The sequence below is a fragment of the Schistocerca nitens genome, chromosome 6 (assembly GCF_023898315.1).
Source record: "Schistocerca nitens isolate TAMUIC-IGC-003100 chromosome 6, iqSchNite1.1, whole genome shotgun sequence".
In the NCBI taxonomy this organism is placed as follows: Eukaryota; Metazoa; Arthropoda; class Insecta; order Orthoptera; family Acrididae; genus Schistocerca; species Schistocerca nitens.
In genome coordinates, this window is record NC_064619.1 from 454,724,900 (window position 1) to 454,749,942 (window position 25,043).

General features: G+C 39.6%; 1 long non-coding RNA gene across 1 annotated transcript; it reads left to right on the top strand.

Moving 5' to 3' along the window:
• Positions 1-334: 334 nt before the first annotated feature.
• Positions 335-22,903, top strand: LOC126262419 (uncharacterized). Its single transcript, XR_007546730.1, has 3 exons — positions 335-826; positions 7,842-7,923; positions 22,708-22,903. It is a non-coding gene; the product is annotated as an uncharacterized LOC126262419 (long non-coding RNA).
• The last annotated feature ends 2,140 nt before the right edge of the window (positions 22,904-25,043 follow it).

Genomic DNA, 25,043 nt, shown 5'->3' on the forward strand with positions numbered 1-25,043 from the left:
CTAATAGTGATACAGTCAGAAATGAAGCACGGCAACTGACTAGATTTTAAATGTAAGATGACTAATTTTTGTGTAGAATTTGATGTACTAAAGAAGCGGCCGCAAAGATTTTCAAACGGAGGAAAATTTTCGCAAAACTCTCGTTCAGAACATGTTCTATCATACGCATGTTCTATCATACGCATTTAGTTCTTGTTGATCATTATCAAAGAAAGCAGCAGTGTAAGTAACAACAAATAGCAGTCTCTTGCCATTGTTTCGCTAATGAGACGATTCCTCTTTTTTTTTTTAAGCGGCAGTAGCGCGCACAAAAGCAAGTCATGCCGCGAGCGGCGACAGGCCGTAAACACGCACTATCAAAATGCGACAAACAATGCATTACACAGTACAGTAATGCATTTTCAGCTTAGAGTGACGTAAACACCTATAACAAAGAAAACGGCACTTATCAGACCAAAGCAAAATAAGCTATCGATTCAAACCAGACGAAGCACGTGAAAAAGGAAGGGTACCCGTATAAATACGGACGAAGCGCCTGACGCATAGCAATGGCTACCTGGTAAAGCTTAACTGCTAAGCTTACGACTCGAACCAAACTACTGTAGCTGTATCGTCTATCATTCGACCTAAATTGTGTCTCATATTACAATGGACCAACTTTGTTTCGATTTGGATGTGCGGCCTTAAACTTTTCTCTCCCCTTGAATTTCGAGTCTCAAATTTCAGGTGCTGCTTAGATTCGGGAAATTTTTTTTTTCCTTTATTTCGAGTCTCATTTTTCAGGTGCGGCTTAGATTCGAGTGCGGCTTCGATTCGAGTAAATACGGTAAACATCTCATTCATTACAGAATGCTTTAAAATGAGTGCATCTACTTGCGCCTGTTTAATATTTGAAAATGCTTCAGCTGTGCCTTCATCCCATGACCACACAGACCATTTATTTAAAAGATTTAGTACTGTGGATCGTTTAAAGATTGGCCTTGAACATACTGATGATAGAATCTCACTAATCCTAAAAATGACTGCAACTGCTTTACATTCCGAAGTTCTGGACATTCCTTCATAGCTCTTATTCTCTCTGGGTCTGGTTTTATACCATTCATCTCAACAAAATACCCAAGAAATTTTAATGCCTCCCTCACAGACTGTTATTTCGACAGCTTGATTGTTATTCCCTTTTTATAAAATATTTTTAAAATGTTTGTTAATAAATTACAATGTTCTTCTCAAGTTTTTGATACTACAAGTATGTCATTTACATAGATAATCAGTTCTTGTAACAGTTCATCGAGCACTCATATAAAAACTGGCACAGAAATGTTTAACCCAAAAAAGCAACACTCAAAATTGGTAAGATTTATCATTAGATAGAAATGCAGTATATTTTTTGGAGTTTTTCTATAACTTGACTTGCCAGTAATCACTTGTCAGATGCATTGAGCTGAAGTATTTGGCCTGCTCGAATCTGGCTAATAAGTCTCCAATACAAATGGGTTTGTCCCTTTCTGTTTCAATATATTTAGTTAATGTACAAGCATCCAACACCAAGCATATCCCTCCTGTAGCTTTTTTCACAGCAAGTAATGGATTATTATATACACTCAGGTTTTGCTCAATAACTTGATTATCTACCATTTTTAAAAAATTTCTTTCTGGACTGCTGTTCTTAAACTTATAGGCATTAGGTATGTTTTACAAAAGAAAGGGTTTGGATCCTTTATCTTAAATTAACATATGTAATTTCCAATGATTCCTGGCTTGTCAGAGATTGTTTCTTTATATTTAGACAGAATATTATATCTCTTGTAGTTGCTCCGCAGTTAATAAGGGTGATTCACACATGTTATTATACAGTGTGTCCCATTTATCTTGACCTCCCTAAATAACTGTTTATCCAGATGCAAATTACAAAATGTTTCAAGAAAATGTTCTTTAGCCATCAGGAGGAAATCAATCAGCATGATTGCTGTCATTGTAGCTTTGTTTTTTACAAAGATATGAATGGCAGTATGAATTTTTTAAATGGCACCCTGTATTTTTTATTCAGTAATTCATTTCCTCTTCTAGAGACCTATTCAAAAATGCACCACAGTGTACCATTCACTGGAACGCAACGTTATTAATTACATGACATAACATTGACTTTGAGCCTGGGATCAAAAACTCATCCACTTGCTGGGTTGTCAGAAAACAAATGAAAACCAAGTAAAAACATAACACAAAATTTGTCTTCAACTCTCCTGTACCATTGCCCAAGAGTAGAACATGCAAAGGTGCTCAAAGTGGTGATCCTGGACACCGATACACTGGTGCACTCATTGAATGAAAGAATTATTTGCTGCTTCCAGTGTTGCCTGCTGAAGATAATTATAAGCAAGCACAATACGTTCCTGCATGTCCTCTAGAGTTGTTGGAATATTGCGATAGATGTCTTTAATGCATCCCCAAAGAAAAAATTCCAGAGGATTTAAATCAGGAGACCTAGCAGGCCAAGTAACTAACTCTGCAACCAATCCATCTGGCAGGACATCTTCGGTTCAGAACACGACGTGCACGCAAGGCATTATGTGCTGGACATCCATCGTGTTGATACCATAGAAGCATTCTGGTTCTTAGTGGCCCTTCCTCCAGAAGAGGAGGAATAATTTGTCTGAGGAAGTTGGCATACACTGTGCCATTTAGACTACTATTGATGAAATAAGGGCCAGTAATTGTAGTACCAAGCATCCCACACCATACATTAACTCTTCATTGATGCTGATGTTCCACCTGCTTAAGCCATCATGGGTTGTCACTGGACCAATAATGTATGTTCCTTGTACTTACGTGTTCTTTGTTTGAGAAGGAGCATTCATCGGTAAATAGAACATTGGAGAAGAAGTTCGGGTTGGCGAGGATTTGCTGCTGTGCCCACGGACAGAGCTTTACACGATTCTGAAAAGCATTCCCATGCAATTCTTGACATGGGTGTACATGGTAAGGATGGAACTGGTGATGTGTAAGAATATGATGTACACTGGTTTTAGGAATGCCAATCTCGTGTCCAAGCTGCCATGTGCTCACATGTGGATTCTTAGCAACATAACTTCGGCAGCTTTGACTGTACGAGTGCTACGACAGTTGCATTGTCATAGCATGAAACTTCCCGTTTCCTGAAGTGTTGCAACAAGATGAGAAAACATTGATCAGGAAATGGGTCCTTGTCAGGATATCGCTCTATGTACAGTTCTAGTGCCTGCATAGCATTTCGCCTACCTTCAACAACAACAACAACAACAATAAAAGAATAGTTACGTCGATGCAATTTGTAGGAAGGACAGCTTTTACTGTATTCCTACTCTACACAACAGTATTTAAAAGGACTAAACTACTGTACTAAATGTACTCGTACATAAGAAAACAGTATTGCAATTACTGTTCTGCTAACTTACATTCCCCATAGATGAGTAGCATTTCTACCTTCTCCTCGTTGGTGTACACTCTACTCACACAACTCTTCAACTGACGATGGTTGATGGAATAATGTGTGTGCATTATACTTATGTTTACATTTGTCCTCTGTCAACATCAGCACGTGGATGTGTTCCATTATCCCGAGTACCTGCACTAAGCACAGGGAGCGTCAATGTCAATGTTGTGTTATGTAATTAATAATGTTGTGTTTCAGTGAATGGTACACTGTGATACATTTTTGAATAGGTCTTTAGGAAAGGAAATGAATTACTGAATTAAAAATACAGGGTGCCATTTAAAAAAGTCATACCGCTGTTCATATCTTTGTAAAAAACAAAGCTGCAATGACGGTAATCATGCTGATTGATCTCCTCCTGATGGCTAAAGAACATTTTCCTGAAACATTTTGTAATTTACATTTGGACAAACAGTTATTTAGGGTGGTCAAGATAAATGGGACACCGTGTATATTACTCTTTCACTAGTTAACATCTCATTTGAAGTTAATTCTTCAAACGCTAAATGAGAATTTGCCAACTAAACTATTTACTACTTAAAACAAGAGTGGGATTTACCTCTGCATCTGTCTTAAATAGTGTTTTGCAACTAATTCCATAAATTACAAAACAGTTCTTTGGTATCAAAATTTATAACTACTTTTTACTTTAGCAATCAATCCATTCCAAGAAACACAGGAAACACTGGTAAATTAATATTTGATGCTATTAACAGAACTTTCATAAATTCTTGTTCTCCTATGGTTATAGGTATTCTTGTTTCACGCTTAACAGTTTTACCTTTGATTCCTGTAATATCTACTACATATACTCTTGTAACAGATGCATAAATTTATTTTTTGTAGTATGTACTAATTCTTGTGAAATTAATGAGACTTCACTACCAGAATTAATATAAATGTCTACAGGATTTCTATAAATTTTTCCTGTTACTACAGATGTTGATTGAATATCCTCTCAATCTCCTTCTTCCTCTTCTAGTAACCATTAAAATGTGTGTATTTTATGGGTAAGAGAAACTACCTTTTCTATGTATGAGCCTAATATCTCGTCCTGGATCTTGGGCCCTGTTCCAGAATGCTGCCTGCTTTCTCTAATTATTAATGGATAGTTAGTTGTAATTACTGTGTTCTCTGTTGCTGTTCAATTTATCTGGTGCTATGTTGTCTTTCCTATTAGCTACCACCTTAGGCAGGAGTAGTTGTGAAAGAATGTTGCTATGTTGTAAACTCTCAGATGCATTTCTAGTTTCATTTTGTGTACATATTCAGCAAAGATTTGTATTCTGTTATCCAACAAATTTGTTTGGTAATCATCCATTGCCTGTGTTATTATTTCCTCCTTTATTGTCTTGCATATGATTATTTATTTCTTTGTTCAAAGTATCTAATCCCTCAACATAGGTTAATAAATCACTAATATAGGACAACCCTGTATACCAAATCTCCTTTTGTACATAATATTGTAATCTTTTTACCACTATTTTGACTAAGTGTGATTCTTCTGTTGGATTATCTAAATACTTAGAATGGGTCAAGTGCCATTCTATGCACTTCTTATAACTTCCCCAAGAGCTATTAAAGTATTTTGGATCTTATAGCTCTACTGTCAATATTTGCTGTGTGCTAGCAGACCCGTACTTTCTATTAAATTTTTCTTTTTAGTTCTCCCAAGCTGCAAACTCTTCAGAAAGAGTGGTTCCTCATTCTGCTGCACCTCCCACTAAGTAACTAAAGGCAAAATTGATCTTTTTACCATCTTACAAATTTTATGGCAAATCTAGAAAAAATACTCTCAAAAAATACATCAGGTGAACTTCTCCATCTGGTTTGAATTTTGGGAATTGTTCTGATAAGTTCATGTATTTCTTAGTAGTAACTCCTCTAGTAAATTATCTGATAACCTCCTACTATTTATAGCTGTCTTCCTCATAATTTCCTGCTTAGCACACTCTAAAGCCTCCTGCATTCCTGTAATCCTTCCGTTGTTCTGCAAAGTCTTCTTTGGAATGACTGCTAAGTTAGTTAATTCTACTTTCTGTTGTGCTGTATGATTTACAAATTCTTGTAACCATTCCTCCAGATTAGATAAAGCCTCAGTTGTTCTGATTATATCTCTGAATTCTTTGCATTTTTCCAGTGCCATAATACATTAATTTATATCTGAGATTTGATCCTTAACCTGCTTGAATTCTTTAACAGGAACTGACCTACAATGTTAACCTTGCATTCTAATTCTTGAAACTGCTCTTTGACTTCATTTTGAACTAAATCACATTGGTTATCTGTTTCATCCTTCAACTCCTTAGGTAACTTGTCAAAGTGTTTTTTAAATTTGTTAACTTGGTTTGTACTGTATCAGTTAATTCCGTGTATCTGTTGTTGTTGTGGTCTTCAGTCCTGAGACTGGTTTGATGCAGCTCTCCATGCTACTCTATCATGTGCAAGCTTCTTCATCTCCCAGTACCTACTGCAGCCTACATCCTTCTGAGTCTGCTTAGTGTATTCATCTCTTGGTCTCCCTCTTTGATTTTTACTCTCCACGCTGCCCTACAATACTAAATTGGTGATCCCTCGATGTCTCAGAACATGTCCTACCAACTGATCCCTTCTTCTAGTCAAGTTGTGCCACAAGCTCCTCTTCTCCCCAATCGATTCTATTCAATACCTCCTCATTAGTTATGTGATCTACCCATCTAATCTTCAGCAGTCTTCTGTAGCAAACTATTTATCGTCCACGTTTCACTTCCATACATGGCTGCACTCCATACAAATACTTTCATAAACGACTTCGTGACATTTAAATCTATACTCAATGTTAACAAATTTTTCTTCTTCATAAACGCTTTCCTTGCCATTGTCAGTCTACATTTTATATCCTCTCTACTTCAACCATCATCAGTTATATTGCTCTTAAATAGCAAAACTCCTTTACTACTTTAAGTGTCTCATTTCCTAATCTAATTCCCTCAGCATCACCCGACTTAATTCGACTACATCCCAGTATCCTCGTTTTGCTGTATCTAGTATCAGTTAATTCTCTCTATCTTAGTGCTTACATCCTTAATTTTCTGCATCAAGGCTTATAGCCTGTTAGGAAACTCTGCGGCCATGCTCCTTGTGAGTACTGTCATATAATTCCTTTTGTTCGCCTTCTACTTAGCTAGGTAAATTATCACCTCACACAGTTTACACTAACACAATAACAAAAAAAGAAAAACAATGTCATACAATCTCCACAAAATGTTTAACAAACTTGAACTTAACAGCTCGCCATTTCTGTTGAACTACACCTTGGGATACATAGCCAATGCAATAGCGTGTATGATGTGATGTACCACAATTTGTTGTACAACACAGATAACGTTTCAAAATAAATGATTTGAAGACTGCAATGTGGCATATTGTGACATGCACGCAGTATTGCTCAGCTACTACTGTGTAACCACCAATGGCAGGATTTGAAATCTTCTTCTCTGAACCCCCCAAAAAATCTTCTTCTCTGAACTCATCGAAAATTGTTTACATTGTAGTTGGAGGGACAATGCTTTTATATGTGTATTGTTGGTCCACAACTGTAGAACTGTGGATTGTTTTCAAATTTCATTACTCGTCCAGAATATATCAGTTCACTTTGGTTGGTTGGTTGGTTGGTTTTGGGGAAGGAGACCAGACAGCGTGGTCATCGGTCTCATCGGATTAGGGAAGGATGGGGAAGGAAGTCGGCCGTGCCCTTTCAGAGGAACCATCCCGGCATTTGCCTGGAGTGATTTAGGGAAATCACGGAAAACCTAAATCAGGATGGCCGGACGCGGGATTGAACCGTCGTCCTCCCGAATGCGAGTCCAGTGTCTAACCACTGCGTCAGTTCACTTTCTTCATGGTATTTTGTAAATAGCTTTTTGGCGTTATGGCTGTATATGTCCACTTATATGTTCTTCTGTTTATTTTCTGTGGCTTATGGCAACACTGTAGTCTATCACTTACTGATCTAGAAAAACTTAAAATTGTATGCTTCACACCTTATTTATCTTCTTCCTCCTCACCAATGCTCCATATCCTGTCACAGTCACCAAAATGAAGTGTTTTTGACTCTCTTCTTGTGTGTTTGAAGCTGAGTAAACATCCTCACATTTGATTCATCACCCATTGAATCATGTGTTAATTTACTTTAATGTAACTTGGTCACTGTTAATTATCTTCTTTATAAGGAGGCCTTATAAAGCAGCATCTCTGTAGAACCATGTGTAGTCCTGGACAGATGTCAACTCTTCTCCTTTGCAGCTGTTATTGATGGGAGGAAAAACAATATCTATTCTAATTATGAAATGACATCAACATTCCATCACTGACTGTCTTTTATTTGTTTCAGTGGTTGTACAGATCATTATAACTTCATAACTTGGAGCAGATACAATATAAATACAGCACCCACCTTGAAGGCACGACAAGAAGTAAGTGACATTTCATTTTTAGAGCTTCCTTTGTTCATTATTGTTTTCATTCTTGGAGAGAGTGTCTGCTCCCTGATAGTCAAGACACTGCAACATCAAAACATAAAAATCCCTGCTCACAGCAGGTGAAAATGTTTACTCGCTGTTGCGCCTTATCAATTACTTGAACTGCACACCTCACCATTCAGCTCTGCACAAGTGTGAAACAAAATGACCACGCACAGTATATGTTTCGCGACTTGTTCCATAGCTAATACTACTTTACTGTTTTGTCACAATCATCTTTCCTGCTCACAAACAGAGGTGGGAAGTTTCATTTGCCTAAACTGCATGTAACACTACAATTGGAATGATTGTATCAGTATTTATACAGACAGATGGGACCAAGGCAGTGACTGGTAAAACAGTAGGAGTGGTATCATAAGAAGTAAGCACCAAATTGTAGTTCCAGCCATTGTATCTGACATAGACAAGCACTTGTGATAAAGAAATGTCACCAAATATAAAATTGGTTTTTAATGAACCAGTAAATCAATTACATTCATTACATTAAATCACACTCTTTTCATTGCTGGTTGTGAAGATTATGGGAGCAAATAAAGAAACACTACTGCTCCACACTGAGGTTAGAAGGTGAGACCTTAACAAGATTATTCAAACTAAGAGCTAAATTATAAGCTTTTATGACTGACATTTCTTTTAAATTAAAAGAAGTTTTGAGTGATGTGATTTAGTTGCTTAGACAAGATTTTTTGGCTGATGTATTTGGAAAGATTAATGAATTAAATCCATCTTTACAAGGAAAACTGACAACAGTTTTTAGCACTAATGACAAAATAAAGCCTTAAAATATTAGGTATTTGGAGTGTTTGTGGTAACAAGAGAGAACTAGAAAGCTTTTTTAACACTGATGTGTTTGTTGGTGTGACAGCTGAATTTCCAAATGAAATATTTGAAGAACTGCTCCACTGTCTCCGTGATATCATTTGAGACATATTTTTCTGAAGTGCAGAAAACTGACATTAAATGGTTGGTCAAAAATAAAAGTTCATGGATTCAGAATCCTTTTGAAGCAAAATTGCAGGAGCCAGAAAATATGTCAAATAAAAACTGTAAACCCATTTTAGAAACGGCATCAGATTTTAGCATGGAGTCATTGTTTGAAAAAATGTCCCTTGATGATTTTTGGTGCAAGGTTCATGATGACTGTCCACAACTTGACACACAGGCTCAGACTGTTCTCCTATTCCCAACAAAATAACTTGTGTGAAATGGGTTTCTCAGAATAAGCAGCTACAATGACACAGTACACCAGTAGACTGGATGCTGAACCTGACATTCATCATCAGCTCTCTTTTATCAACCCTGACATTAAATGGTTGGTCAAAAATAAAAAGAAAACGTCATACTTCCCATAAAACAGAAAAACAATTATTAATTTTTCAGTGGAATCAATACAGTGTTATATTGCATTATTGTGTGTTGTTTTGTATACTGTTGTGGAAGTCAGTAGTGTATAATGTACCTATTGTTTTATGATTTTCATTAAATGTTTCTAATTTAAGAATGAACATAAACCATGCATTGCTTATTTTAGGGCTCCATGAAATATTTAGTATTTCAAAAGGGTTCCAGCACCAAAATATTTGAGAACCACAGATCTAGACAGATGTAAACTTATAGATCATAGCTGCAATTTTTGATGAGGTTAATAATTACTGGAAATAGTACTACTCAGACCAGCTTGCTTCACACTTTATTTCACCTGTTACATTACCATTTTTGTACATGTAATGATTCTTTAGGCACACAATTTCATTTATAATCTTTTTACATATTATATGACACATTGCACATTAACATTGCAGTTAAATGATGTACCACTGTTTGTTAATACACCTCAATATTAATGTGAAAATGACATTGTATTTGACATGAATTTGAATAAGATGATGTAATAAAAACAGAATTCAGTTCATGCTCTGCTGATGATACAAAAATCACAACAAAGTTCATTGTTGTAATGACTTAATTCTGCAGGTAATTGCATGCCAAATGTTACTGTGTGCTATTCAATCTGAATAATAGTCGGTATATAGATTCTATATGTCACAGTTAGTTAAATAATCAGCTTGCTGCATTCCTACTTCCACTGTTAGAAAATATGCTGACTGTTAATGATTTGAATAAAAAGTTGTTACACACTGATTCACATGTATTTGACACAGATTGTCACAATCACACAATGAGGACTAAGGAAAGGATGCCATTAAAGTCCAATTACACAAATAACAAGACATTTTTTGGATTACTTATACTGCTCAAAAAGAAATATATGTGTAAAGCACCATCTGGAAAATGACTGGCAACCTGATAGTCGCTGGACTTCCAGGACTCGAGCTGAATTATCCTACTAAGTGCAGTAGATATAGAAAATTTAATGTTTTGACTACAAGAAAGCTATTTTACAAGTAAATTACAATTCATGTTATCTTTTACTTTAAGAGAAGTCTGCCTCTTTTCGCCTCCCTCACTACTATAGCAATCGGAGAATGCTCATGTTATCAAAACTTCACTAACTGTGTGCTATTGTAACTGTAGCCATAGATTAAAATCTTGCTGGAAAGGTATATTTAAAGTCAAATGTTTTTTCTCCTCTTCAACTTTAATAGAAAATAAACATTTCAAAATTAAGTAAAGGAACCGTAGAAACTTTTCATAGTTGTCATATGACTAGAATTTGCCATACTTCTCTAATTATTACTGTATTGTTACTTATTAGTTCAATATGGTTGTTTGTCATTTATATTTACTATTTTTAAATGGTGGAGCTGGAAGAATGCAAATATCAGATGTCAGCACAGAGAATATTTATATTTATATTGAATATTATCTTTAGAGCAATAACAGAACACCCCGTAAGAAAATTGATAGCAAGAAACTGGTAAAGTAAGCATCAATTTGCATCCAGTCTCATAATTTGTGAGACATCCACAGTGAGTGTGGGTTGTGGGGAAAGGGAGTGGGCCTGAACAATGGAGTGATAAATGGTAACACTTGTTTATTGCCACCACAATGAGGTGAAAGAAATTAAGTCGCCTTCAGAATACAAGCATAGGGCATTTTGTTGCAGTTAACTGACATATAATAGGGCTGTGTTGTGTGTGGGCTGCAGGGCTGTCGATGCTGTTCCCACACTGTGTAACAATTCTTAGCATTCATAGCTTATGAAGTCTCTCTGTGGATATGACTCTTCAAGCTTTCCCAGCAGATATTTTGTATATAGTCTTCCCAGTTTTGCCGCTGAATCACATTGTGCAAATTCCACAATATTTCCTCGGAGCAACTGTTCGACATCTTCAGATGGTTCAACCATGCTAGTGGCTAGGTACGACTGACAGTATCTGCATGTCGACACCCTATTTCTAGAACACACGCGCAAAGAATGCGCAGCTGCAGAAATCACCCTTGTCCAATGATTTGCAGATAGATGGTGCCATACTCAAATGCCCTCTGCTGAAAAACGCAGAGCAGTTCTCCTACGCGTGCACTGTATGCTCTGTTTAATAGTGTGGCCAGACATTACTCACTAAAAAACCATTCTAGACCAATGTTATGATGGGTCTGTTATTGAAAAATCTTGATTTTTGCATCATGATTTAATAGCAGCCAGTGCAGGGTTCCAGGCTATGCTTAGTTAAAATCCCGCTTCCCTGTTGGTGAGATTATCGGCTGTATGGATCTGCATTGCTTCCTTAATGATGCAGTGCCAGAAAGATGATGCCGGGGATAAAACTTCCGTCTTCTCATAAATCATGTGATGTCCTGTATTCAGACAGTATTCCGCAAATTGCTGATTTTTCTGGTTGATGGAGGCATGTCTGACGCTGATGTTCATCACAGTGTTCTTGTACTGTGCGACATCTCTGGCCTATATGTGCTGTCCCACACTGAGAAGGAATCTTGTATACACTGCATTTCCTCAGGGTAAGATCATCCTTAACCAAACCCAACAGGTTTCTCAGTTTTGCAGATGGTCAAAAAACACACTTAATGCCATATCTTTCGAGGACTCTTCTGATTCTTGATGACATGGCACCAAAATATGGCAAAAAGGCCAAAGTGGTTGGTGTCTTAATATCTTCATTCTTCTCCACAGATTGAACTCACTTGGGCCTGAATGCATTACGTATCTGCCTCTCAGAATAACCATTTTGTTGGAACACTGTCTTCAGATGTTGTATTGCACTCAACAGGCTTTCAGGATCAGATACCACACGTGCTCTATGAACTAACATATGTAATGCACTACCACATTGTGCATGATGTTTACATTCTGCAATCGGTACTGTGCTCTTCTGTTTTGAAGATAGTAACAGTGACTGCTCTCCTAAGAAAAATATTTTCAAAGTACATAATTGTGAAGACATGTTGCCTACTTCTATAATATTTACATATAACCACCAGAGTGTTACAGATTCTTTATGATTTATTAAAAAAACTTTTATTGTAAGGTTACCATGGTAATGTGTAATTAATATTAGTGCAGTGGATATTTTAATAGTAATTTTTAATTAGTTTATTGAACACACCCATAAACAAAATAGATAAATCAGTCATTAACAATATATTCTCTAACATTGACTAAAGCTGTCTGACAATGCCCAATATCTGTAGAAATTTATTTGTCCATGGTTAGAGATGTCATAAAGCCAGGTACAGAGCGCTTTTTTGTCATTAAACAAATTTTCTTGACGGTTATTTGATAAAGAGCAGGCTTTGAGGGCATAAGGTCAGAAGTAAAGTGCCTGGGGGCATAAAGTCAGAAGTAAAGTGCCTGAGGGATGACTTCCCAAACAACCTTCTGGATAGATTTGTCTATTAAATTAGAAGAGTGCATTATCATGTAGCATTAACAATTGATGCAGTTTTGTTAGTGATTTATCTTACATTGCAACCAAAAGGTGTCTCAGTTGTTGTCAACAAGTCTCAGTTGTGATGGACGCACCTCTGGGGACAGTACATAACAAACTTTTGTGTCACTAGATGCCTTCTGTTCACACTGCCCTTTTCTTGAGGCGATGTCTTGTGTGGTCTCAGCCATTGACTTCTTCTTACGAAATTAATATAAAGGCATCATAACTCATCACCTGTAATTATATTGCACAGGAACACTCAATGTGTGAACTGATTGTGTTCAAACAAAAACACAGTAATAGTCATCCCTATAATTTTTATTGCTTTGAATCAGAGTATGCGGTACTTGATTTGACCAATAGCACCCGCCACACAGATGATGCAAATTTTCCAAGCAACATCCCTGCCTTCTCCCCTCTATTAAATCCAAAGTGAGTGAATGTTAGAGCTTTTTCCACTTATGAATCTATTTTATAATGCTTAAACAATGTTCTTAAGATTCAAGTATGCTATATCCAATCTGTAACAACAATATATATGTATGCAAGACAAATATTTGAACTTCAATTAAGAAAATGACATATAATAAATATACTAATAATAACCAATGCATGATGTGTAACTGCAGAGTGTTTCCTTGATTTATCAAAGTTATTTTGCAAGGAAATTCAACCTATGACAAGAAACAAATTTATGCTTACCAATGAGAGAGCAGAAACTCACCCGAGGTCTGTAGGGTGAGAAAGCTCTTGAGCGTAAACTGTTTTGATCTTGAAGCTGATGTGAGATCTTTCAGAGAACATTTTGCTGTTACTGGCAGGCTGGAAATTAGAGAAAATGATCTTGCAGGTTCCATCAAGCTGATACATTTAGCAGGGAGCCAAAATGCAGTTAAAAAATAAAAGGAACGAGTGGACTTGGACTTGTGACTCCACGTCTACATTGTGTGATAGTTGCCACTAGATCATGAGCAGGTGCAATACCATAACAGGTCGAATGGAAGGCAACACTTCTTCCAGACACTTCAACATGTTGCAATGTTGCTAGATTGTGCAGATGGTGGCTGGACTTAGAATTCAGATGGGGGTGAGGGGAGGATCAGTTTTATTGACCACCTATGTGAATGACTCAGATTTAGTCTTTTCGTCAGCTGGCCTGCAGCCAGGTTTTGTGTCAAAGAGGGTAACTTTTCTTCTTACCTACTCATTCACTCATCTTCCTCATATACAAAGCCTGTAATTACATTTCCAACATTGAATGTGAATTCATTTATCTGTAATCTTTGGAGACACATTTGTTCAAGTGACAGTTCTTGTTACTTTCTCAGCATGTTTCATGCCAGTTGTACATTGAAACATGCCTTTTTTCTTTTTTTTTTTAAAAAAAAGATAATTGCGTAATCATTATATAAAACTAAAAGGAAAGCTTCAGTCTCAACTAACCTGGAAATTTTGGGAATACAGGGTGGTCATAAAGTCTCCATACATTTCTAAGAAATAATGGAAACTTGCATGTGTGTTTATTATAAACCTACATATACAGGGTGGCGCACGAAATGTGTTACCATTTTGTTTTTGAATATAAACTGTATTGTCAATACAATCTGAAAGGAACATATACTACAATGAAGAGCCGTTCATGGAGATTTGTTCTAACTCAGCACATGTTCAATATGTCCACCATTTCGTTTCCTAACTTCCTTCAAACTAACACTGAAGTTAGTGATTACCCTATGGCACATATCTTCTGTAATTTCAGTGCAAGCTTGAAGAATAAGTCTTCTGAGCTCCATTAAACACGTGGACATTTCGGGAAAATTTTTTCCTTTATATACCTCCAAAGAAAAAAGTCACATGGATTGAGGTCTGGACTATTGGGAGGCCAATTTTGTCTGTCATTGAAGCAACTTGGAAACCTGAGTGAAATGATCTGCCTGTCGAAATGCTCATGTAAAAACTCCAGCACAGTGTTTGCAGTATGTGGCCATGCTCCATCTTGCATGAACCACTGCGTGTTGAAGGGCAAGGCAGTAGCAAGAAGCTGTGGAATGAAGCTATTGCGAAGCATACTCAAATAACACTCGCTGTTCACAGTTTCTTCAAAGAAAAAGGATCCAATAAGTCCGTGACTGGAAATTGCTGCCCACGCTGTAATCCTCGGAGCATAATGTTGTCGTTCATGAAGCACTTGTGGGTTTTCAGTGGCCCAAAAGTGTACATTTTGTTTGTTAACCACACCATCTAAATGAAAATGTGCCTCGTCTGAAAACCAAACGTTATTGAGAGTATCTTCCCTATCCTCGTCCCACTGAGCAAACAGTAGTCTCTGCTGCTTTTGTTCTTCAGTGAGCTTCTGTGCACAGGTCATCTTGTATGGGTACATACGGAGGTCACTTTTAAGAATGCATTGAATGGAGTGTTGGATATTCCCAGTTGCACTGCTGCCTTTCTACACAATTTCCTGGGACTTCTCTGTACAGCAACTCGTACCGCTTCAATATTCTCCGGCAAACAAACAGGCTTAGGCTGAGGTCGCTTCGCTTCCAATACTGTTCCTTTCTATACAAATTTATCGTAAAACCTGTGGATGGTCTTCTTGCAAGGGACCCATCGTGTGTTAAACTGTTGTCAAAAACGCCTCTGAGTCACAACAAGGCTTTTCGTTTCATGAAAAAGTAACACAATTGCCGATCGTTGCTGTGTCGTCAATCTTCCATTGTCAGCCATTGCTGCTTACTAGTCTCCTAGTGGCAGTATCGTGAATTACATCTCATTTCATAACTCATTTGTTTTTCCAAGCTCTGCTGGTACTGCTGTAGAGATCCCAGCGGGATATCTAATGTGCGTCGTAAATTGTGAAAGAAACAATTGGTAACACATTTCGTGCGCCACCCTGTACATTTTCAGCACACTGCAACAAGGATTCCATTCTTATTGAAGCAAAGTTCCATTGTTGAAAAGCAGACCTGAATACAATCTGTAGCATATCTTGTGATACAGCCAGCACTGCATCCCAGATTTGAGCTCTTAGATCCTATAAATCTTTTACTTCCAGTTTGTACTCTCTGAACTTTATGTATTCCCAAGCGAAGAAATCCAAGGAGTCAGATCAGGTAAATACGTTGAAAATAGTCTTGTCATACATATCTGTCATTTGGCAGATCTTCAATTTAGTTACCAGTACTCACTTCTACAGTAATAGAAAGAAGGAATGTTCTGTGCTGTTGGAACAAAACAATGCCAGCAAAGCCTTCTTGCTGAAATGTGGTTCTAGGAATTGCTCAAGCATAACAAGGTAAGCGCTTCCTGTAACTGCCTCTTCTGCAAAAACAAAAAGTCGATAAACTCTAGTCTTCCTGAATCCAAGCCACATATTAACTTTTCATGTGTCTCTGTGCCATTCAGTAGTAGCATAAAGTGGCTTGTTACTCCTGATATGGCAATTCCATTTATTAACTTTCCACAGATGTGGAATGTGGCCTAATCAGTAAACGAAGTGCAATCAGTGAAGTGTTCATTGTGTGTACCTTCTATAAAAACGCAACACACTGCTTTACTTCTATTATTATCATAGCTGCATTGTTTGTCTGTCAAGACTGGATAGACTGCATCAGTGTTACAAGTTTAAGATTACACAATCATCACAATACAAAAACAAATTAGCCTAATTATGCTTAATAATAATGAAGAAAAATTTTGCATAAATATAGCATAACACTTAGTGACATGTATTGTAAGAGATTTTTAACAAGTACATGTTCACTTCATTTCGTATGGCAGTGCATTGTTTAGGGAGTGCAATTTGCTGTTTTACTGACAAAGATCTTGTTTAAACTTTACAGTGGTTTTTCACATTGATTTTATGATATCTTTCCTTGAAATTTCACCATGTCTAAGGACTGCATTTTAGTATATGGGAATGGGATCGGTAGTTGAGATACATAATTCCCATATATGCCGTAGCTCATATATAATGAAATGACATGAATAAGATGACAGATAATTGCAGTCATAAATTACAGCATTCGGCCGCCGCTACACAAGTTCTTTAACGCCACTATATCCAAATTTGGTTTTGGCGAGAATCCAGTCCTACCGGGGGAACTTATTCTTCCCCATGTTAGCGAGGATCTTCCCCCCTCGCCAGATTTCATTAGCCAGATGTGCACGCATATATATTTACACTTGATAGTGCGTCCATACGGAATGAAGTATAACAAAGAACTGACTAAACTAAAGTTAAGATGGAGGCTCAACAGAGCACTTAAGAGTTCACAGATATTAAGTTTCGTGGTCGATATGAACTATTGACACCACACAGCCCCCCCCCCCCCCCCCCCAAAGTACTGAGTACTACAGATGTCCAAGGGTGAGGGTGTGCGGGCATCGACGTCAGTGGAAATTGTATGCATAGGCAGGCACACCACATCTACTTCCATCTCGAATGAGGTGGATTGTGCAGGCGGAGTGGCGACAGGCAGGTCCACTTTGAAGTCAATCAGCTACCGTGGCCGGATGAGATGGCAGCCGACTTGGGAGTAAGCGGGCGGGGCGGCCAACGGCGTGGTGGAGGCCAACGGCGTGTGTGGGCCTTAAGTGGATCGAGCCGTCCGTAGAAATGAAAGCACGTAGAGATGCTCAGTCACACTCGCACAGGAGTGTGAAGTTGTGTGCAATGTTGACGTGTAAGGGACTGTCGGTTGCTGGGACCTCGGTATCTGTCAAAAGAATGAGCACTCGGTCGTCAAATGTCACTATCGAAACGTCATTCACTCAGTGCAGTGGCATGCTGCAGGACAAACTGATAGTAGGTGTGTGTGTGTGTCCGACGTTGGAGGTGAGAGCGCGAAAGCTGCGCAGGGTGAAACAGAGAGCGAGTTTGGGAAACCAGCGAACGGTGGCGAACAGTCTTCGGTGGAGGATGTGTGCTGTGAGGTTGATGGGAGCACATCTTCATTCTCAATCAAGGATGGACCAGCACGTCTTCATTCTCAATCAAGGATGGACCATCTGCAGAGTCTGATTGCGGTGGTGTGAGACCATCAGGGTCAATGAAAGCCCATTTCAGGCAATGCAGAGAAACTGTCTGTGTGCAGTCTTTAATCACGGTATCTTGTAGGGGCCAAGATAAGGAGGTTGAAGAGGCTGCCATACTGCAACATCACGCAGCATGATGTGGGAGCAGTTGGAGAGTGCAGTGGGAACTTAAGTCTCGGGCGGTGAGTGACTGATGGGCGGGTGCAAAGACATTTGTTGAAAATGCGTGCGCATCCAGCTAATGAAATCTGGCGAGGGGGGAAGATCCTCGCTAACATGGGGAAGAATAAGTTTCCCCGGTAGGACTGGATTCTCGTCGAAAACAAATTTGGATATAGTCCCCTGTAGGTCAGGTTTATAGGTCGAGCATAGACCAAGTAGCACCCACGGTAGAGCTTCTGACCAGAGACAATCGTGGCATTGAAGGGCCATCTTGAGGGTGCGGTGCCATCTCTCCACCAACTCATTGGTTTGTGGGTGATAGGCAGTAGTATGTAATTTTTTAATACCACAGATATTGCAGAGGATGGTGAAAAGGGAGGATTCGAACTGTCAACCTTGATCAGTGGTGATAGTGGTCGGGCACCCGAAACAAGCGATCCATGAACCAATGAAAGCCTTGGCTACCATCTCGGCAGTAATGTTAGGGAAAGGGACAAACTTGACCCAGCGAGACAAACAGTTGATAGTTGATAAGATATATCTATGGCCCTCCAAAGGAGGAAGAGGCCCCATTAGATCAATATGTATGTGACGGAATCGTCCTGCAGGAATGTCGAACTTGCCCAGAGGCGGGTAGGTGTGGCGGCTGATCTTGTTGTGCTGGCAAGCAATGCAGCTGCATGCCCAGGTTTGACAGTCCCATTTGCTATTGTTCCAAACAAAACATTCTGACACGAGACGTGTGGTGGCTTGAACGCCCAGGTGGGCTATTTTATGCAGGCTGTCGAAAATCTGTTGGCGCAGCCCGGGTGGAACCAAAGGGCGTAGGGTGCCAGTCGAAGAATCACATCACACCTCGTCAGAAACGCCAGGAAATTTAGCCTTCATGAAAACAAGTGATGTTTGTGGGTCTCATAGGAGAGCCTGAGAATCTTTGTCAGAAGCTTGGAGGGAGGCCAGATCAGAAAGATCAACGATGCGGGAAACAGCACTGATCCACGAGAAGAAATCCTCAGTGAGATTATCTGCACCCTTGATGTAATGGACGTCCATTGTGAATTGAGAAACCAGGTCAAAGTGGCGGTAACATCGAAGGTGTGGGTCCTCAGGTTAGTTGCAGAACGCTTCTGCCAGTGGTTTGTGATCGGTGAGGACGAAAAACGAATGTCCCTCGACGTCGGGGCGGAAACCTTTGATTGCCTCATAAACAGCAAGGAGCTCTCTATCAAATGCAGAATATTTTCTCTGAGCTGTAGATAGTTTCTTGGAGAAGAAATGAAGGGGAGAAACCGTGTCGCCCTTTTGTTGTTGCAACACTGCCCCCACTGCGATGTCGCTGACGTCTGTAGTGATGAATAACTTGGCCGAGAGGTCGGGGTGGGCGAGTGGCACAGTGTGAGCTAAAGAAGACTTCAGAGCCTTGAAGGTCTCTAGTATCAGAGCAGTCCAAGAGATGGGTTTGATACCGGAAGTTTGTTTGCCTCATAGCATGTCCATCAGGGGTGTCTGAACAGCAGCAGCGGAAGGCAGATGGCAATGATAGTAATTGATGATGCTGAGGAAATGGCATAGCTCTTTGTAGGTAGATGGGTGCTTCAGAGACGTGACAGCCTGCACACAAGATATGGGAGGCTGTATTCCGTCAGCAGAGATAGTGTAACCAATGATAGAGACTGACACCTGGCGCAACTGAAACTTGTCTTTGTTGACCTCGACACTGTTGGAGTTCAAGGTCTGGAGGACCGTAGACAGATGATTTTCATGTTCCTCCGCTGAGCTGCTGAAAATGAGAATGTCATCCAGATAAGCAAAGCAAAACTCGAACTGTCGCAAGATAGAGTCAATGAAACATTGCCACGTTTGCGCCGCGTTATTTAGGCTGAATGGCATGAAGTGGTATTGGAATAAACTGATTGGTGTGATAATAGCCGTCTTAAGAATGTCTTCTGGCGCCATGGGAATCTGGTGGTAGGCGTGTTTACAGTCAATAACACTGAAAATTGTGGCGCCCGATAACATATGAGTGAAGTCATTGATGTTCGGCACTGGGTAATTGTCCATGACGGTACGAGCGTTTAAGTGTCTGTAATCACTGCACATTTGAAAAGATCCGTCGTGTTTGGGGACGAGGTGGATTGGTGAAGACCAGTTTCTGTCTGAATGTTGCAGAACACCTGCCGCCAAAAGTTCATTAATCTGCTGCTGGGCTGCATGCAACATGATAGGGTTGAGGTGTCGGACCTTATGCCTAATAGGAGGGCTGGCAGTGGTAACTATCTTGTGTGTCATTCCATCAGTGATGGAAGAAACTGAGAACTGCTCATGAGATTGGTTAATGTCCTGGCACCGAGTCTTTGGACGAGTAGGGCACGACGAGGCATAGCCTTTAGCGCGAGTGGGGAAAGGTAGCATGAAAGTCACATGTCTCTTACGGGAGCACGGCGTGCGCTTGTGTGCAGGGGGTGGGTGCGCGCGCAGCGCCTAGCGAAGGGGAACGGGTGGCGACTGTCCGCTGTTAACCTTGCACTGGACAACTGGCATGAGCGAAAGCAGTGTTTGTGTCGCACATGGGGCCACAATGGCCACTGGGTCATGTGGCCAGTGAGTGAGAGAGGGGGAATGTTTATCAACACACGCGCTAGCTGTCCGAGAGGTGGACATGGTAGCAACGTGCGTACGACTGTCATTAGCAGCACTGTTTGAAACACTTGGCACTGGATATCAGCAATGTAGAACGTCCACGGAAAACGTAGAGAAGGAAATGGGGTCACCGTAACCTTTACTGAGCCTGATGTAGGTAATGTCGATGTGTTGACAGCTCCTAGAAGTGACTTTGTCTCTGAAGAAGTTTGTGGAGCCATCGAAGAAGGTATGATCGACACATCAGCACCAGTGTTGACCAGAAAAGTTAGACCTGATGCAATGTCAGTCACATAGAGATGACCACCCAGCTAGGCATACAAGTGAATGGAGTGCAATGTAAGAGGATGCCTGTTAGGCTCCCCGCAGGACTCGGTGTCTCTTAGTTCCTGTGGTCAGCATTTGGGTGTTGACATGGCAACCTGCACCTCAAAAGAGGAAAGATTCAATGTTGGCTTTCACTCAGCTTTGTTTGGAGGGATTGATGACAAAAAAGTGTTTTCCTTCTAGTGACTTGGAGGTGGAAAGTAAATTTTTGAAAAGTCCAGAATGACTGAATTTGGGAGTGAGGCTGAGGATGAGGCCTTTGGAAAGGACTGAAACTTCTGTGGGCTTGGGATGTTTGACAGATACTTTGACAACATTGTTCTGGTTTTTGTGGAATCTTGTTGGGGAGTTTAGGGGGCTGTGCCTTGGGGAAAATGTCATCTAGGCAGGGTCTGGATGCTATGAGGGTTTCACTCACTGGGAGAGGGTGAGGGGCACTGTGGGGAGAGGAGGGGGGTTCACTTCTTACAGGATGTGTATGGTTGGGAGGCGGTATTCCACGATAACAAAAGGGTAACAATAAGTTGGTTAATTTTGGCAAGTGGTATTAAAAGTGGTTTTACAGTTGTAGCAAAGCAGTTTTTACAATTTCAAACAGTGGAAACTCCAAGTAGGAATATCTACAATGTAGGAAAAGTTAGATTACCACTTACCATAAAGAAGACATATTAAGTTGCAGACAGAGACAATGAAAAGACACTTACACAAAGCTTTTGGCCGCAGCCTTAATCAATAAAAGAGAAACACACAAGGAAGAACACCTCTCGCACACATCACCACTAACTCCGGTAGCTCGGGCGAGAATGTGATTATCACATGGGATGGAAGCAGAAATCTGGAGCAGGTGGGGAGGGGGAAGGGATAGTAGTGATGGGTGGGAGGAGAGTGGGACATCGTCTGGTGTAGTGTGCATGGACTAGAATGCCAACAGGCGCAGCGTCCAGAGGTTGTGGGGCAGGGAGTTGGGGAAACAAGAAGTGAAAAAGGAGAGAAGCAGGGATAGATGGGCGGGTGCATAGGGAGAGGGTGGCAAACAAAGAGGGTGGGAGACAAAAATGGGGAGGAGATGATACAACAGAGGGGATGGAAAGTGTTGGATGGAGGGTGTTGGAACAGTATGTTACTGTAGGCTGAGGCTGAGATAATTACGGGAGTGAAGAATGTGCTGTAATGATAACTCCCATCTGCACAGAAAAGTTGGTCATGGAGGGTGAGATCCAGATGCTCACATTCTGAAGCAACCATTGAAATTGTTATAAGTAAGAAGATGATTTATAGGTGATTGGGATTCATATTAACATTATTTTGTAGAAGAGATCGTATATGGTTCCAAATAAATCCAACTTGTACCAGTGTGAAATAAAATAATCCTTTTTAATCCTTTTTAAATAATATTAGCACAATGTTCACTGAGTTAGTTTATTGCTCATCATATTTGGTGTAAACTGAATAATTTTTAACAATGGCTCCTGGAGATCATGACTTTGCCCAAATTGTTTAATTAGTGATTACTTCCTCCCATATTTTTGTGACAATAAAGATACAAGAAGTTCTTTAAGCTGAAGGTCACGTAACACAAATACCATCTTACATGATAACATTAACAACTCTCAGTATAGATTACTCTCCTTGCAGATATGTTGCAGAAACAACTTAATGAATTAGGTGAGCTTAGTAATTTCCATCCCTGTTCTCTGTGCAGGTCTGCAGGTGCAGACACAGAACCAGCAGTTCCAGAAGGGACAAAACAGGGAAATGAAGAGGAAGCACGTGAAGCAAGTGATGTTTCCACAGTGGCAACATCCTCTGAAGAGGAGTATGAGCCGCCTCTCTTCCGAGCAGCCAGCGAGCATGAGCTTCCTCCAGAGTTCCGACTTGTACAGAAGCTTGTCAAGAATATGAAGGCCAGTGAAAGCCATCAAAGCTAAGATAACATTAGTTCCTAGTCTACTATATCTTGTTAAGTTATAACTTTTCCTGATTTTTGTATTATTCATCATTTCCATGTACCTCTTATCTTCTTTCCAATTAGCAGTTCTCTGCTGATTCTACATCTACATCAGTATGTAGACTCTGCAAACTACTGTACAGTGCATGGTGGAGGATACATGTAAAAGTCTTAGAGATTTCCTGTCTTGTTCCATTCACACATTGAGCGAGGGAAAAATGGTTCTCTATATGCCTCTGCCTCCATACGTGCCCTGATCACTTTGATATTACTTTTATGATTCTCGAACAAGAACAATCATGCCAGCAGAACTGTCCAACAGTCTTCCTCAAATAATGATTCTCTAAGTTGACACTGCAGTGTTCCTAGATATCAATACTGTCTATCTTCACACTTTCATATGGACAAAGGTAACAATCCACCAGATAACAGAGACATTGAGTTGTCGAAGGGCACATAAACAAGACTGAAAACCATGCTAGCTTTCAGATGCATTCTTTTTCAGTTTAGAGTGCATAAGAAAGTAAGAAAGGCGAGAAGGGAATACTTTGCCAGCATAAAGGAGGATTCTTCTAAACACTAGCAAAGTTTTCATTCTTGTTTATGAGATTTTTGATGACTTAGCATCTCAAGTTTTCAGTGAATTATTAACTTTACTCTTAAATTATATAAATTCTACCAGGATTGTTCACTGCCATATTTATATTTCCATGTGGCTCCCTTCCATGCTAAACATTGCACTATCCATCCTTTGTTATTGTTTTGTATTTTAGTTCTCTTTTTGTCTTTTCCATATAGTCTGCCCATATATTTTCCTGTGATTTTCATCTCTCTTTTCTTAAACACTCTAGCTTGAAAAAAATTAGTCCAAAATCTAGAAAAGTTTTCTGTCTTGTTTATGTGCCTTTCAACCTCTCAGTATAAGGTTCCCAGCTTCCACATTCACATGTTAATAAGTAGGGGACATGTAGTTCATATGTGCTATGGTCCCTGTGTGACCTGTTCTGACAAGCAGTAATGTGATGTTAACTTGTGTCCATCTAGATGCATCTGTCCAGGTTTTGTGACTTCTGGATAGTGTTTTGTTATGTGCAGCGTATCTTAGAAATACCTTTAATTTTTCGGTTTCCTGTTGTGGTATGAGAATCTGATTTTTTTTTTTTTTTTATTTTTTTTATTTAACAAGCTTCTTATGTTTTGATGGAAAAATCCAAGTTCATTATGACTGTTATGTTTCCTGCACTGATAATTGTAGCTGTGTATATAGCTATTCAGCACCACTGTCTTTTGGAAACATTTACTGTTAAGAAGACCTAGCAAAATACTGGAAATGGCAGCTATTGAACAGACTGTGTTGCGGTTACCTTGAACTTGTCTGGAAGTTAGTCATTTAAGTGACCTCATACTGGAAACATTCAGGAGTAGATCATACTGTGTGTAGTGAAATTATGTGAGGATGGTGCATTAGTCACACGCACATGTGCTTACCACAGTCTGTTGAGCAACTCCTAAAGCTCTGCATTTATGTGTTCAACTGAATGCTTCATCCAGGCCGTGTTGTGTTGCTTAAAGACTAACTCCATATTCACATTCATGTGAGCAGCATTGCAAGCAATTTGCTTGATGTCATCTTCAAACGTGTAGCTGGAGATTATGGTCCAACTGATTCCCAAAACCCCCAATAATCACTACATAATCTTATTAATGAAGATCTTTCCCTAGAAAACTTCAATCACTGGTGACACAGCTGGTCTCTGCACTTGACCTAAAGATACTAGTTACCTGATAAGCATTTCCCAGGGAACTCTGTAAAAGCTCAGACATTCTCTTCCCATGGCTACTCTACTAACAGAAGGACCTTTGATTAAACTTAACTTGTACTTTTCCCTGTCTTGTCAAAGTGTTTCTAAATTCCTTCAGATGTCTGCACACCTTTGTTCGCAGTCTGCAGAGCAGTGTACCTGTTGAAGATATCTAAACTAAAGCATCCGTTGAATCTCGTGACTTATGTAGCAGGTCTGACCACTGTCCTCTTACTAATCTTTCTGCTACCAGTTGAATCTCTCAACTGTTGACCATTTCTATATTAC